Source organism: Heterodontus francisci, chromosome 39 (assembly GCF_036365525.1).
Source record: "Heterodontus francisci isolate sHetFra1 chromosome 39, sHetFra1.hap1, whole genome shotgun sequence".
Taxonomy (NCBI): domain Eukaryota; kingdom Metazoa; phylum Chordata; class Chondrichthyes; order Heterodontiformes; family Heterodontidae; genus Heterodontus; species Heterodontus francisci.
In genome coordinates this window covers 19,308,825-19,322,916 of record NC_090409.1, presented here as the reverse complement: position 1 = coordinate 19,322,916, position 14,092 = coordinate 19,308,825, and positions in this window count along the sequence as shown.

The following is a 14,092-nucleotide window of genomic DNA, read 5'->3' as shown; positions in this document are numbered from 1 at the left end:
GGGGTAATTAGATGTGGGTCTGTTCAAAGGGGTATTTAGATGGGGATTCTGTTCACAGGCGTCATTAGATGAGGTTCTGTTCACAGTGGCAATTAGATACGGGTCTGTTCACAGGGGTAATTAGATGCGGGTCTGTTCACAGGGGCAATTAGATGAGGTTCTGTTCACAGGGGTAATTAGATGGGGGTTCTGTTCACAGGAGTAATTAGATGAGGTTCTGTTCACAGGGGCAATTAGGTGCAGGTCTGTTCATCGGAGGTACTTAGATGAGGTTCTGTTCACAGGGGTATTTCAATGTGGGGTCTGTTCACAGGGGTAATTTGATGGGGGGTCTGTTCACAGGGGTAATTAGATGGGGGTTCTGTTCACAGGGGTAATTAGATGAGGTTCTGTTCACAGAGGTAATTAGATGGGCGTTCTGTTCACAGGGGTAATTAGATGGGGGTTCTGTTCACAGGGGTAAGTTAACATGGAGAGCGGGAAGAGCAGATGAAGCTGCAATGTTCAGGGCTAACTATCACTGATGGAATTCCACACCCCATTTAGTCTTTCGAATGCCTTCTCGCTGAATGGCGTCCCCCTGTCCCTGTTCCAACCTAAATCTCTGTGCAGGTGTGTGTCTGTCGCATCTCAATTCAGTGGGATGGACAGTTTGACAGAGTGGGAAATGCACAGGAGGCTGTTCACAGGGACAGAAGTAACACGGGGTGTGGGGGGGTGGGGGGTGGGGTTGGGTGGTGGCAGCTGTTCATGGATGAGATTACACAAGGCGGGAAACAGTATTGGGGAGCATTTAAAGGTCATGGAGGGAGTGTTTACAGTAGGGCTGAGGGAGAATTATAGGGCGATATTCGCAGAGAGAATTAGTTAACGTTTAAAATGAGGGTGGGGGCATCTTCAAGTCTCAGAATAGGAGGGGGCATCTCCAGATTTAAAATGGGGGTGGCTGTCGAGGTTGAAAACGGCAGGGTGTGCTTTTTCAGATACCGGGTTGTTCAAATGGAGAAGGAGATTACATACGGCCTGTGGTAAGCTAATAGGGGTGGCAGGGGTCGACAAACTAATTACTGCCTTTTCACAGTGGGTATTTAGATGAGGTTCTGCTCACAGGTGTAATTAGATGGGGGTTCTGTTCACAGGGGTAATTAGATGCGGGTCTGTTCACAGGGGTAATTAGATGAGGTTCTGCTCACAGGGGTAATTAGATGGGGGTTCTGTTCACAGGGGTAATTAGATGGGGGTTCTGTTCACAGGGGTAATTAGATGAGGTTGTATTCACAGGGGTAATTAGATGGGGGATCGGTTCACAGGGGTAATTAGATGAGGTTCTATTCACAGGGGTATTTAGGTGGGGGTTCTGTTCACAGGGGTAATTAGATGGGGGTTCTGTTCACAGGGGTAATTAGATGGGGTTTCTATTCACAGGGGTAATTAGATGGGGGATCGGTTCACAGGGGTAATTAGATGAGGTTCTATTCACAGGGGTAATTAGATGGGGGTTCTGTTCACAGGGGTAATTAGATGAGGTTGTATTCACAGGGGTAATTAGATGGGGGATCGGTTCACAGGGGTAATTAGATGAGGTTCTATTCACAGGGGTAATTAGGTGGGGGTTCTGTTCACAGGGGTAATTAGATGGGGGTTCTGTTCACAGGGGTAATTAGATGCGGGTCTGTTCACAGGCGTAAGTAGATGAGGCTCTATACACAGGGGTAATTAGATGGGGATTCTGTTCACAGGGATAATTAGATGGGGGTTCTATTCACAGGGGTAATTAGATGGGGGTTCTGTTCACAGGGGTAATTAGATGAGGTTCTGCTCACAGGGGTAATTAGATGGGGGTTCTATTCACAGGGGTAATTAGATGGGGGTTCTGTTCACAGGGGTAATTAGATGAGGTTGTATTCACAGGGGTAATTAGATGGGGGATCGGTTCACAGGGGTAATTAGGTGAGGTTCTATTCACAGGGGTAATTAGGTGGGGGTTCTGTTCACAGGGGTAATTAGATGGGGGTTCTGTTCACAGGGGTAATTAGATGCGGGTCTGTTCACAGGCGTAAGTTGATGAGGCTCTATACACAGGGGTAATTAGATGGGGATTCTGTTCACAGGGATAATTAGATGGGGGTCTGTTCTCAGGGGTAATTAGATGAGGTTCTATTCAAAGGGGTAATTAGATGGGGGTTCTGTTCACAGGGGTAATTTGATGGGGGTTCTGTTCACAGGGGTAATTAGATGGAGTTCTGTTCACAGGGGTAATAAGATGATGTTCTGTTCACAGGGGTAATTGCATGTTGGGGTCTGCTCACAGGGGTAATTAGATGCTGGTCTGACCACAGGGGTAATTAGATGGGGGTTCTGCTCACAGGGGTAATTAGATGAGGTTCTGTTCACAGTGGCAATTAGCTGCGGGTCTGTTCACAGGGGTAATTAGATGCGGGTCTGTTCACAGGGGCAATTAGATGAGGTTCTGTTCACAGGGGTAATTAGATGGGGTTCTGTTCACAGGGGTAATTAGATGGGGGTTCTGTTCACAGGGGTAATTAGATGAGGTTCTGTTCACAGGGGTAATTAGATGGGGGTCTGTTCACAGAGCTATTTAGATGAGGTTCTGTTCACAGGGTAAATTAGATGCGGGTCTGTTCACAGGGGGTAATTAGATGAGATTCTGTTCACAGGGGTAATTAGATGGGGGGTCTGTTCACAGGGGTAATTAGATGGGGGTTCTGTTCACAGGGGCAATTACATGAGGTACTGTTCACAGGGATAATTAGAAGAGGTTCTGTTCACAGGGGTAATTAGATGGGGGTTCTGTTCACAGGGGTAATTAGATGAAGGTTCTGTTCACAGGGGTAATTAGATGGGGGTTCTGTTCACAGGGGTAATTAGATGGGGGTTCTATTCACAGGGGTAATTAGATGGGGGTTCTGTTCACAGGGGTAATTAGATGAAGGTTCCGTTCACAGGGGTAATTAGATGGGGTTCTGTTCACAGGGGTAATTGGATGAGGATCTATTCAAAGGTGTAATTAGATGGGGTTCTGTTCACAGGGGTAATTAGATGTGGGTCTGTTCACAGGGGTAATTAGATGAGGTTATATTCACAGGGGTAATTAGATGAGGTTCTATTCACAGGGGTAATTAGATGGGGGTTCTGGTCACAGGGGTAATTAGATGGGGTTTCTGTTCACAGGGGTAATTAGATGGGGGTTCTGTTCACAGATGTAATTCGATGGGGGTTCTGTTCACAGGGGTAATTAGATGCGGGTCTGTTCACAGGGGTAATTAGATGAGGTTCTACGCACTGGGGTAATTAGATGGGGGTTCTGTTCACAGGGGTAATTAGATGGGGGTTCTGTTCACCGGGGTAATTGGATGGGGGTCTGCTAACAGGGGTAATTAGATGGGGTTCTGTTTACAGCTATATTTAGATGGGGTTCCGTTCACAGGTGTTTTTGGATGCTTGTCAGTTCACAGGGGTAATTAGATGAGGTTCTGTTCACAGGGGTAATTAGATGGGTGTTCTGTTCACAGGGGTAATTAGATGGGTGTTCTGTTCACAGGGGTAATTGGATGGGGGTCTGCTAACAGGGGTAATTAGATGAGGTTCTGTTCACAGGGGTAATTAGATGGGTGTTCTGTTCACAGGGGTAATTGGATGGGGGTCTGCTAACAGGGGTAATTAGATGGGGTTCTGTTCACAGGGCTAATTAGATGGGGTTCCGTTCACAGGTGTTTTTGGATGCTTGCAGTTCACAGGGGTAATGAGCTGGGTGGTCTGTTCACAGGGGTAATTAGAAGCGGGTCTGTTCACAGGGGTAATTAGATGAGGTTCTTTTCACAGCGGTAATTAGATGGGGTTCTGTTCAATGGGGTAATGAGCTGGGTGGTCTGTTCACAGGGGTAATTAGAAGCGGGTCTGTTCACAGGGGTAATTAGATGAGGGTTCTGTTCACAGGGGTAATTAGATGAAGGTTCGGTTCACAGGGGTAATTAGATGGGGTTCTGTTCACAGGGGTAATTGGATGAGGATCTATTCAAAGGTGTAATTAGATGGGGTTCTGTTCACAGGGGTAATTAGATGTGGGTCTGTTCACAGGGGTAATTAGATGAGGTTATATTCACAGGGGTAATTAGATGAGGTTCTATTCACAGGGGTAATTAGATGGGGGTTCTGGTCACAGGGGTAATTAGATGGGGTTTCTGTTCACAGGGGCAATTAGATGAGGTACTGTTCACAGAGGCAATTAGATGCGGGTCTGTTCATAGGGGCAATTAGACGAGGTTCTGTTCACAGGGGTAATTAGATGGGGGTTCTGTTCACAGGGGTAATGAGCTGGGTGGTCTGTTCACAGGGGTAATTAGATGCGGGTCTGTTCACAGGGGCAATTAGATGAGGTTCTTTTCACAGTGGTAATTAGATGGGGGTTCTGTTCACAGGGTTAATTAGATGAGGTTCTGTTCACAGCGGTAATTAGATGGGGTTCTGTTAAATGGGGTAATTAGATGAGGGTTCTGTACACAGGGGTAATTAGATGGGGGTCTGCTCACAGGGGTAATTAGATGCGGGTCTGCTCACAGGGGTAATTAGATGGGGGTTCTGTTCACAGGGGCAATTAGATGAGGTACTGTTCACAGAGGCAATTAGATGCATGTCTGTTCATAGGGGCAATTAGACGAGGTTCTGTTCACAGGGGTAATTAGATGGGGTTCTGTTCACAGGGGTAATTAGATGGGGGTCTGTTCACAGGGATAATTAGAAGAGGTTCTGTTCACAGGGGTAATTAGATGGGGGTTCTATTCACAGGGGTAATTAGATGGGGGTTCTGTTCACAGGGGTAATTAGATGAAGGTTCTGTTCACAGGGTTAATTAGATGGGGGTTCTGTTCACAGGGGTAATTAGATGGGGGTTCTATTCACAGGGGTAATTAGATGGGGGTTCTGTTCGCAGGGGTAATTAGATGAAGGTTCCGTTCACAGGGGTAATTAGATGGGGGTTTTGTTCACAGGGGTAATTAGATGACGTTCTATTCACAGGGCTAATTGGATGAGGATCTATTCAAAGGTGTAATTGGATGGGGGTTCTGTTCACAGGGGTAATTAGATGTGGGTCTGTTCACAGGGGTAATTAGATGGGGTTTCTGCTCACAGGGGTAATCAGATGGGGGTTCTGTTCACAGATGTAATTAGATGGGGGTTCTGTTCACAGGGGTAATTAGATGCGGGACTGTTCACAGGGGTAATTAGATGAGGTTCTGTTCACAGGGGTAATTAGATGGGGGTTCTGTTCACAGGGGTAATTAGATGGGGGTTCTGTTCACAGGGGTAATTGGATGGGGGTCTGTTCACAGGGGTAATTAGATGAGGTTCTATTCACAGGGGTAATTAGATGGGGGTTCTGTTCACAGGGGTAATTGGATGGGGGTCTGCTAACAGGGGTAATTAGATGGGGTTCAGTTTACAGGGGTAATTAGATGGGGTTCCGTTCACAGGTGTTTTTGGATGCTTGTCAGTTCACAGGGGTAATTAGATGAGGTTCTGTTCACAGGGGTAATTAGCTGTGTGGTCTGTTCACAGGGGTAATTAGAAGCTGGTCTGTTCACAGGGGTAATTAGATGAGGTTCTGTTCACAGAGGCCTTAGATGCGGATGTGTTCACAGGGGCAATTAGATGCGGGTCTGTTCACAGGGGCAATTAGATAAGGTTCTTTTCACAGGGGTAATTAAATGGGGGTTCTCTTCACAGTGGTAATTAGTTGGGGGTTCTGTTCACAGGGTTAATTAGATGAGGTTCTGTTCACAGCGGTAATTAGATGGGGTTCTGTTAAATGGGGTAATTAGATGAGGGTTCTGTTCACAGGGGTAATTAGATGGGGGTTCTGTACACAGGGGTAATTAGATGGGGGTTCTGTTCACAGATGTAATTAGATGGGGGATCTGTTCACAGGGTTAATTAGATGAGGTTCTTTTCACAGGGGTAATTAGATGGGGGTTCTTCTTACAGGGGTAATTAGATGAGATTGTGTTCACAGGGGTAATTAGATGCCGGTCTGTTCACAGGGGTAATTAGATGGGGATTCTGTTCACAGGCGTAATTAGATGAGGTTCTGTTCACAGTATCAATTAGATGCGGGTCTGTTCACAGGGGTAATTAGATGCAGGACTGTTCACGGGGGCAATTAGATGAGGTTCTGTTCACAGGGGTAATTAGATGGGGGTTCTGTTCACAGGGTTAATTAGATGAGGTTCTGTTCATAGCGGTAATTAGATGGGGGTCTGTTAACAAGGGTAATTAGATGAGGGTTCTGTTCACAGGGGTAATTAGATGGGGGTTCTGTACACAGGGGTAATTAGATGGGAGTTCTGATCACAGATGTAATTAGATGGGGGATCTGTTCACAGGGGTAATTAGATGAGGTTCTATTCACAGGGGTAATTAGTTGAGGGTCTGTTCACAGGGGTAATTAGATGGAGATTCTGTTCACAGGCGTAATTAGATGAGGTTCTGTTCACAGGGGTAATTAGATGCGGGTCTTTTCACGGGGGCAATTAGATGCGGTTCTGTTCACAGGGGTAGTTAGATGGCGGTTCTGTTCACAGGGGTAATTAGATGGGGGTTCTGTTCACAGGGGTAATTAGATGAGGTTCTGTTCTCAGGAGTAATTATATGGGGGTCTGTTCACAGGGGTAATTAGATGAGGGTCTGTTCACAGGGGTAATTAGATGAGGTTCAGTTCACAGGGGTAATTAGATGGGGGTTCTGTTCACAGTGTTAATTAGATGGGGGTTCTGTTCACAGGGGTAATTAGATGAGGGTCTGTTCACAGGGGTAATTAGATGAGGTTCAGTTCACAGGGGTAATTAGATGGGGGTTCTGTTCACAGTGTTAATTAGATGGGGGTTCCGTTCACAGGGGTAATTAGATGGGGGTTCTGTTCACAGCTGTAATTAGATGAGGTTCTGTTCACAGGGGTAATTAGATGGGGGTTCTGTTCACAGGGGTAATTAGATGAAGGTTCCGTTCACAGGGGTAATTAGATGGGGGTTTTGTTCACAGGGGTAATTAGATGGGGTTCCATTCACAGGTGTTTTTGGATGCTTGTCAGTTCACAGGGGTAATTCGATGAGGTTCTGTTCACAGGGGTAATTAGCTGTGTGGTCTGTTCACAGGGGTAATTAGAAGCTGGTCTGTTCACAGGGGTAATTAGATGAGGTTCTGTTCACAGAGGCCTTAGATGCGGATGTGTTCACAGGGGCAATTAGATGCGGGTCTGTTCACAGGGGCAATTAGATAAGGTTCTTTTCACAGGGGTAATTAAATGGGGGTTCTGTTCACAGTGGTAATTAGATGGGGGTTCTGTTCACAGGGTTAATTAGATGAGGTTCTGTTCACAGCGGTAATTAGATGGGGTTCTGTTAAATGGGGTAATTAGATGAGGGTTCTGTTCACAGGGGTAATTAGATGGGGGTTCTGTACACAGGGGTAATTAGATGGGGGTTCTGTTCACAGATGTAATTAGATGGGGGATCTGTTCACAGGGGTAATTAGATGAGGTTCTGTTCACAGGGGTAATTAGATGGGGGTTCTGTACACAGGGGTAATTAGATGAGATTGTGTTCACAGGGGTAATTAGATGCCGGTCTGTTCACAGGGGTAATTAGATGGGGATTCTGTTCTCAGGCGTAATTAGATGAGGTTCTGTTCACAGTGGCAATTAGATGCGGGTCTGTTCACAGGGGTAATTAGATGCAGGACTGTTCACGGGGGCAATTAGATGAGGTTCTGTTCACAGGGGTAATTAGATGGGGGTTCTGTTCACAGGGTTAATTAGATGAGGTTCTGTTCATAGCGGTAATTAGATGGGGGTCTGTTAACAAGGGTAATTAGATGAGGGTTCTGTTCACAGGGGTAATTAGATGGGGGTTCTGTACACAGGGGTAATTAGATGGGAGTTCTGATCACAGTTGTAATTAGATGGGGGATCTGTTCACAGGGGTAATTAGATGAGGTTCTATTCACAGGGGTAATTAGTTGAGGGTCTGTTCACAGGGGTAATTAGATGGAGATTCTGTTCACAGGCGTAATTAGATGAGGTTCTGTTCACAGGGGTAATTAGATGGGGGTTCTGTTCACAGGTGTAATTAGATGAGGTTCAGTTCACAGGGGTAATTAGATGGGGGTTCTGTTCACAGTGTTAATTAGATGGGGGTTCTGTTCACAGTGGTAATTAGATGAGGGTCTGTTCACAGTGTTAATTAGATGGGGGTTCCGTTCACAGGGGTAATTAGATGGGGGGTCTGTTCACAGCTGTAATTAGATGAGGTTCTGTTCACAGGGGTAATTAGATGGGGGTTCTGTTCACAGGGGTAATTAGATGAGGGTCTGTTCACAGGTGTAATTAGATGAGGTTCAGTTCACAGGGGTAATTAGATGGGGGTTCTGTTCACAGTGTTAATTAGATGGGGGTTCTGTTCACAGTGGTAATTAGATGAGGGTCTGTTCACAGTGTTAATTAGATGGGGGTTCCGTTCACAGGGGTAATTAGATGGGGGGTCTGTTCACAGCTGTAATTAGATGAGGTTCTGTTCACAGGGGTAATTAGATGGGGGTTCTGTTCACAGGGGTAATTAGATGAGGTTCTGTTCACAGAGGCAATTAGATGGGGGTTCTGTTCACAGGGGTAATTAGATGGGGGTTCTGTTCGCAGGGGTAATTAGATGTGGTTCTGTTCACAGAGGTAATTAGATGGGGGTTCTGTTCACAGGGGTAATTAGATGGGGGTTCTGTTCGCAGGGGTAATTAGATGTGGTTCTGTTCACAGGGGTAATTAGATGGGGGTCTGTTCACAGGGGTAATTAGATGGGGGTTCTGTTCACAGGGGTAATTAGATGAAGGTTCTGTTCACAGGGGTAATTAGATGGGGGTTCTGTTCACAGGGGTAATTAGACGGGGGTTCTGTTCACAGCTGTAATTAGATGGGGGTTCTGTTCACAGGGGTAATTAGATGAGGTTCTATTCACAGGGGTAATTAGATGGGGTTCTGTTCACAGGGGTAATTGGATGAGGTTCTATTCACAGGGGTAATTAGATGAGGTTCTATTCACAGGGGTAATTAGATGGGGGTTCTGTTCACAGGGGTAATTAGATGCAGGACTGTTCACGGGGGCAATTAGATGAGGTTCTGTTCACAGGGGTAATTAGATGGGGGTTCTGTTCACAGGGTTAATTAGATGAGGTTCTGTTCATAGCGGTAATTAGATGGGGGTCTGTTAACAAGGGTAATTAGATGAGGGTTCTGTTCACAGGGGTAATTAGATGGGGGTTCTGTACACAGGGGTAATTAGATGGGAGTTCTGATCACAGTTGTAATTAGATGGGGGATCTGTTCACAGGGGTAATTAGATGAGGTTCTATTCACAGGGGTAATTAGTTGAGGGTCTGTTCACAGGGGTAATTAGATGGAGATTCTGTTCACAGGCGTAATTAGATGAGGTTCTGTTCACAGGGGTAATTAGATGCGGGTCTTTTCACGGGGGCAATTAGATGAGGTTCTGTTCACAGGGGTAGTTAGATGGCGGTTCTGTTCACAGGGGTAATTAGATGGGGGTTCTGTTCACAGGGGTAATTAGATGAGGTTCTGTTCTCAGGAGTAATTATATGGGGGTCTGTTCACAGGGGTAATTAGATGAGGGTCTGTTCACAGGTGTAATTAGATGAGGTTCAGTTCACAGGGGTAATTAGATGGGGGTTCTGTTCACAGTGTTAATTAGATGGGGGTTCTGTTCACAGTGGTAATTAGATGAGGGTCTGTTCACAGGGGTAATTAGATGAGGTTCAGTTCACAGGGGTAATTAGATGAGGGTCTGTTCACAGGTGTAATTAGATGAGGTTCAGTTCACAGGGGTAATTTGATGGGGGTTCTGTTCACAGTGTTAATTAGATGGGGGTTCTGTTCACAGTGGTAATTAGATGAGGGTCTGTTCACAGTGTTAATTAGATGGGGGTTCCGTTCACAGGGGTAATTAGATGGGGGTTCTGTTCACAGGGGTAATTAGATGAGGTTCTGTTCACAGAGGCAATTAGATGCGGGTCTGCTCATCGGGGCAATTAGATGAGGTTCTGTTCACAGAGGTAATTAGATGGGGGTTCTGTTCACAGGGGTAATTAGATGGGGGTTCTGTTCGCAGGGGTAATTAGATGTGGTTCTGTTCACAGGGGTAATTAGATGGGGGTCTGTTCACAGGGGTAATTAGATGAAGGTTCTGTTCACAGGGGTAATTAGATGGGGGTTCTGTTCACAGGGGTAATTAGACGGGGGTTCTGTTCACAGCTGTAATTAGATGGGGGTTCTGTTCACAGGGGTAATTAGATGAGGTTCTATTCACAGGGGTAATTAGATGGGGTTCTGTTCACAGGGGTAATTGGATGAGGTTCTATTCACAGGGGTAATTAGATGAGGTTCTATTCACAGGGGTAATTAGATGGGGGTTCTGTTCACAGGGGTAATTAGATGGGGTTCTGTTCACAGGGGTAATTTGATGGGGGTTCTGTTCACAGGGGTAATTAGATGGGGGTCTGTTCACAGGGGTAATAAGATGAGGTTCTGTTCACAGGGGTAATTGCATGGGGGTGTCTGCTCACAGGGGTAATTAGATGCTTTTCTGACCACAGGGGTAATTAGATGGTGGTTCTGCTCACATGGGTAATTAGATGAGGTTATGTTCACAGGGGTAATTAGATGCGGGTCTGTTCACAGGGGTAATTAGATGGGGATTCTGTTCACAGGCGTAATTAGATGAGGTTCTGCTCACAGTGGCAATTAGATGCGGGTCTGTTCACAGGGGTAATTAGATGCGGGTCTGTTCACAGGGGCAATTAGATGAGGTTCTGTTCACAGGGGTAATTAGATGGGAGTTCTGTTCACAGGGGTAATTAGATGGGGGTTCTGTTCACAGGGGTAGTTAAATGAGGTTCTGTTCACAGGGGTAATTAGATGGGGGTCTGTTCACAGGGCTAATTAGATGAGGTTCTGTTCACAGGGGTATTTCAATGTGGGGTCTGGTCACAGCGGTAATTAGATGGGGTTCGGTTCACCGGGGCAATTAGATGAGGTTCTGTTCACAGGGGCAATTAGATGGGGTCTGTTCACAGGGGTAATTAGATGGGGTTCTGTTCACAGGGGGTAATTAAATGCGGGTCTGTTCACAGGGACAATTAGATAGGGGTCTGTTCAAAGGGGGTAATTAGATGAGGTTCTGTTCACAGGGGTAATTAGATGAAGGTTCCGTTCACAGGGGTAATTAGATGGGGGTTTTGTTCACACGGGTAATTAGATGAGGTTCTATTCACAGGGGTAATTAGATGGGGTTCTGTTCACAGGGGTAATGAGCTGGGTGGTCTGTTCACAGGGGTAATTAGAAGCGAGTCTGTTCACAGGGGTAATTATATGAGGTTCTTTTCACAGGGGTAATTAGATGGGGGTTCTGTTCACAGGGTTAATTAGATGAGGTTCTGTTCACAGCGGTAATTAGATGGGGTTCTGTTAAATGGGGTAATTAGATGAGGGTTCTGTTCACAGGGGTAATTAGATGCGGGTCTGCTCACAGGGGTAATTAGATGGGGGTTCTGTTCACAGGGGCAATTAGATGAGGTACTGTTCACAGGGGTAATTAGATGCGGGTCTGTTCATAGGGGCAATTAGACGAGGTTCTGTTCACAGGGGTAATTAGATGGGGGTTCTGTGCACAGGGGTAATTCGATGAAGGTTCTGTTCACAGGGGTAATTAGATGGGGGTTCTGTTCACAGGGGTAATTAGATGGGGGTTCTATTCACAGGGGTAATTAGATGAAGGTTCCGTTCACAGGGGTAATTAGATGAGGTTCTATTCACAGGGGTAATTAGATGGGGTTCTGTTCACAGGGCTAATTGGATGAGGATCTATTCAAAGGTGTAATTGAATGGGGGTTCTGTTCACAGGGGTAATTAGATGTGGGTCTGTTCACAGGGGTAATTAGATGGGGTTTCTGCTCACAGGGGTAATCAGATGGGGGTTCTGTTCACAGATGTAATTAGATGGGGGTTCTGTTCACAGGGGTAATTAGATGAGGGTTCTGTTCACAGGGGTAATTAGATGGGGGTTCTGTTCACAGGGGTAATTGGATGGGGGTCTGTTCACAGGGGTAATTAGATGAGGTTCTGTTCACAGGGGTAATTAGATGAGGGTTCTGTTCACAGGGGTAATTAGATGGGGGTTCTGTTCACAGGGGTAATTGGATGGGGGTCTGTTCACAGGGGTAATTAGATGAGGTTCTATTCACAGGGGTAATTACATGGGGGTTCTGTTCACAGGGGTAATTAGATGGGGGTTCTGTTCACAGGGGTAATTAGATGGGGGTTCTGTTCACAGGGGTAATTGGATGGGGGTCTGCTAACAGGGGTAATTAGATGGGGTTCAGTTTACAGGGGTAATTAGATGGGGTTCCGTTCACAGGTGTTTTTGGATGCTTGTCAGTTCACAGGGGTAATTAGATGAGGTTCTGTTCACAGGGGTAATTAGCTGTGTGGTCTGTTCACAGGGGTAATTAGAAGCTGGTCTGTTCACAGGGGTAATTAGATGAGGTTCTGTTCACAGAGGCCTTAGATGCGGATGTGTTCACAGGGGCAATTAGATGCGGGTCTGTTCACAGGGGCAATTAGATAAGGTTCTTTTCACAGGGGTAATTAAATGGGGGTTCTGTTCACAGTGGTAATTAGATGGGGGTTCTGTTCACAGGGTTAATTAGATGAGGTTCTGTTCACAGCGGTAATTAGATGGGGTTCTGTTAAATGGGGTAATTAGATGAGGGTTCTGTTCACAGGGGTAATTAGATGGGGGTTCTGTACACAGGGGTAATTAGATGAGATTGTGTTCACAGGGGTAATTAGATGCCGGTCTGTTCACAGGGGTGATTAGATGGGGATTCTGTTCACAGGCGTAATTAGATGAGGTTCTGTTCACAGTGGCAATTAGATGCGGGTCTGTTCACAGGGGTAATTAGATGCAGGACTGTTCACGGGGGCAATTAGATGAGGTTCTGTTCACAGGGGTAATTAGATGGGGGTTCTGTTCACAGGGTTAATTAGATGAGGTTCTGTTCATAGCGGTAATTAGATGGGGGTCTGTTAACAAGCGTAATTAGATGAGGGTTCTGTTCACAGGGGTAATTAGATGGGGGTTCTGTACACAGGGGTAATTAGATGGGAGTTCTGATCACAGTTGTAATTAGATGGGGGATCTGTTCACAGGGGGAATTAGATGAAGTTCTATTCACAGGGGTAATTCGTTGAGGGTCTGTTCACAGGGGTAATTAGATGGAGATTCTGTTCACAGGCGTAATTAGATGAGGTTCTGTTCACAGGGGTAATTAGATGCGGGTCTTTTCACGGGGGCAATTAGATGAGGTTCTGTTCACAGGGGTAGTTAGATGGCGGTTCTGTTCACAGTGTTAATTAGATGGGGGTTCTGTTCACAGTGGTAATTAGATGAGGGTCTGTTCACAGGTGTAATTAGATGAGGTTCAGTTCACAGGGGTAATTAGATGGGGGTTCTGTTCACAGTGTTAATTAGATGGGGGTTCTGTTCACAGTGGTAATTAGATGAGGGTCTGTTCACAGGGGTAATTAGATGGGGGTTCTGTTCACAGGGTTAATTAGATGAGGTTCTGTTCATAGCGGTAATTAGATGGGGGTCTGTTAACAAGCGTAATTAGATGAGGGTTCTGTTCACAGGGGTAATTAGATGGGGGTTCTGTACACAGGGGTAATTAGATGGGAGTTCTGATCACAGTTGTGATTAGATGGGGGATCTGTTCACAGGGGGAATTAGATGAAGTTCTATTCACAGGGGTAATTCGTTGAGGGTCTGTTCACAGGGGTAATTAGATGGAGATTCTGTTCACAGGCGTAATTAGATGAGGTTCTGTTCACAGGGGTAATTAGATGCGGGTCTTTTCACGGGGGCAATTAGATGAGGTTCTGTTCACAGGGGTAGTTAGATGGCGGTTCTGTTCACAGTGTTAATTAGATGGGGGTTCTGTTCACAGTGGTAATTAG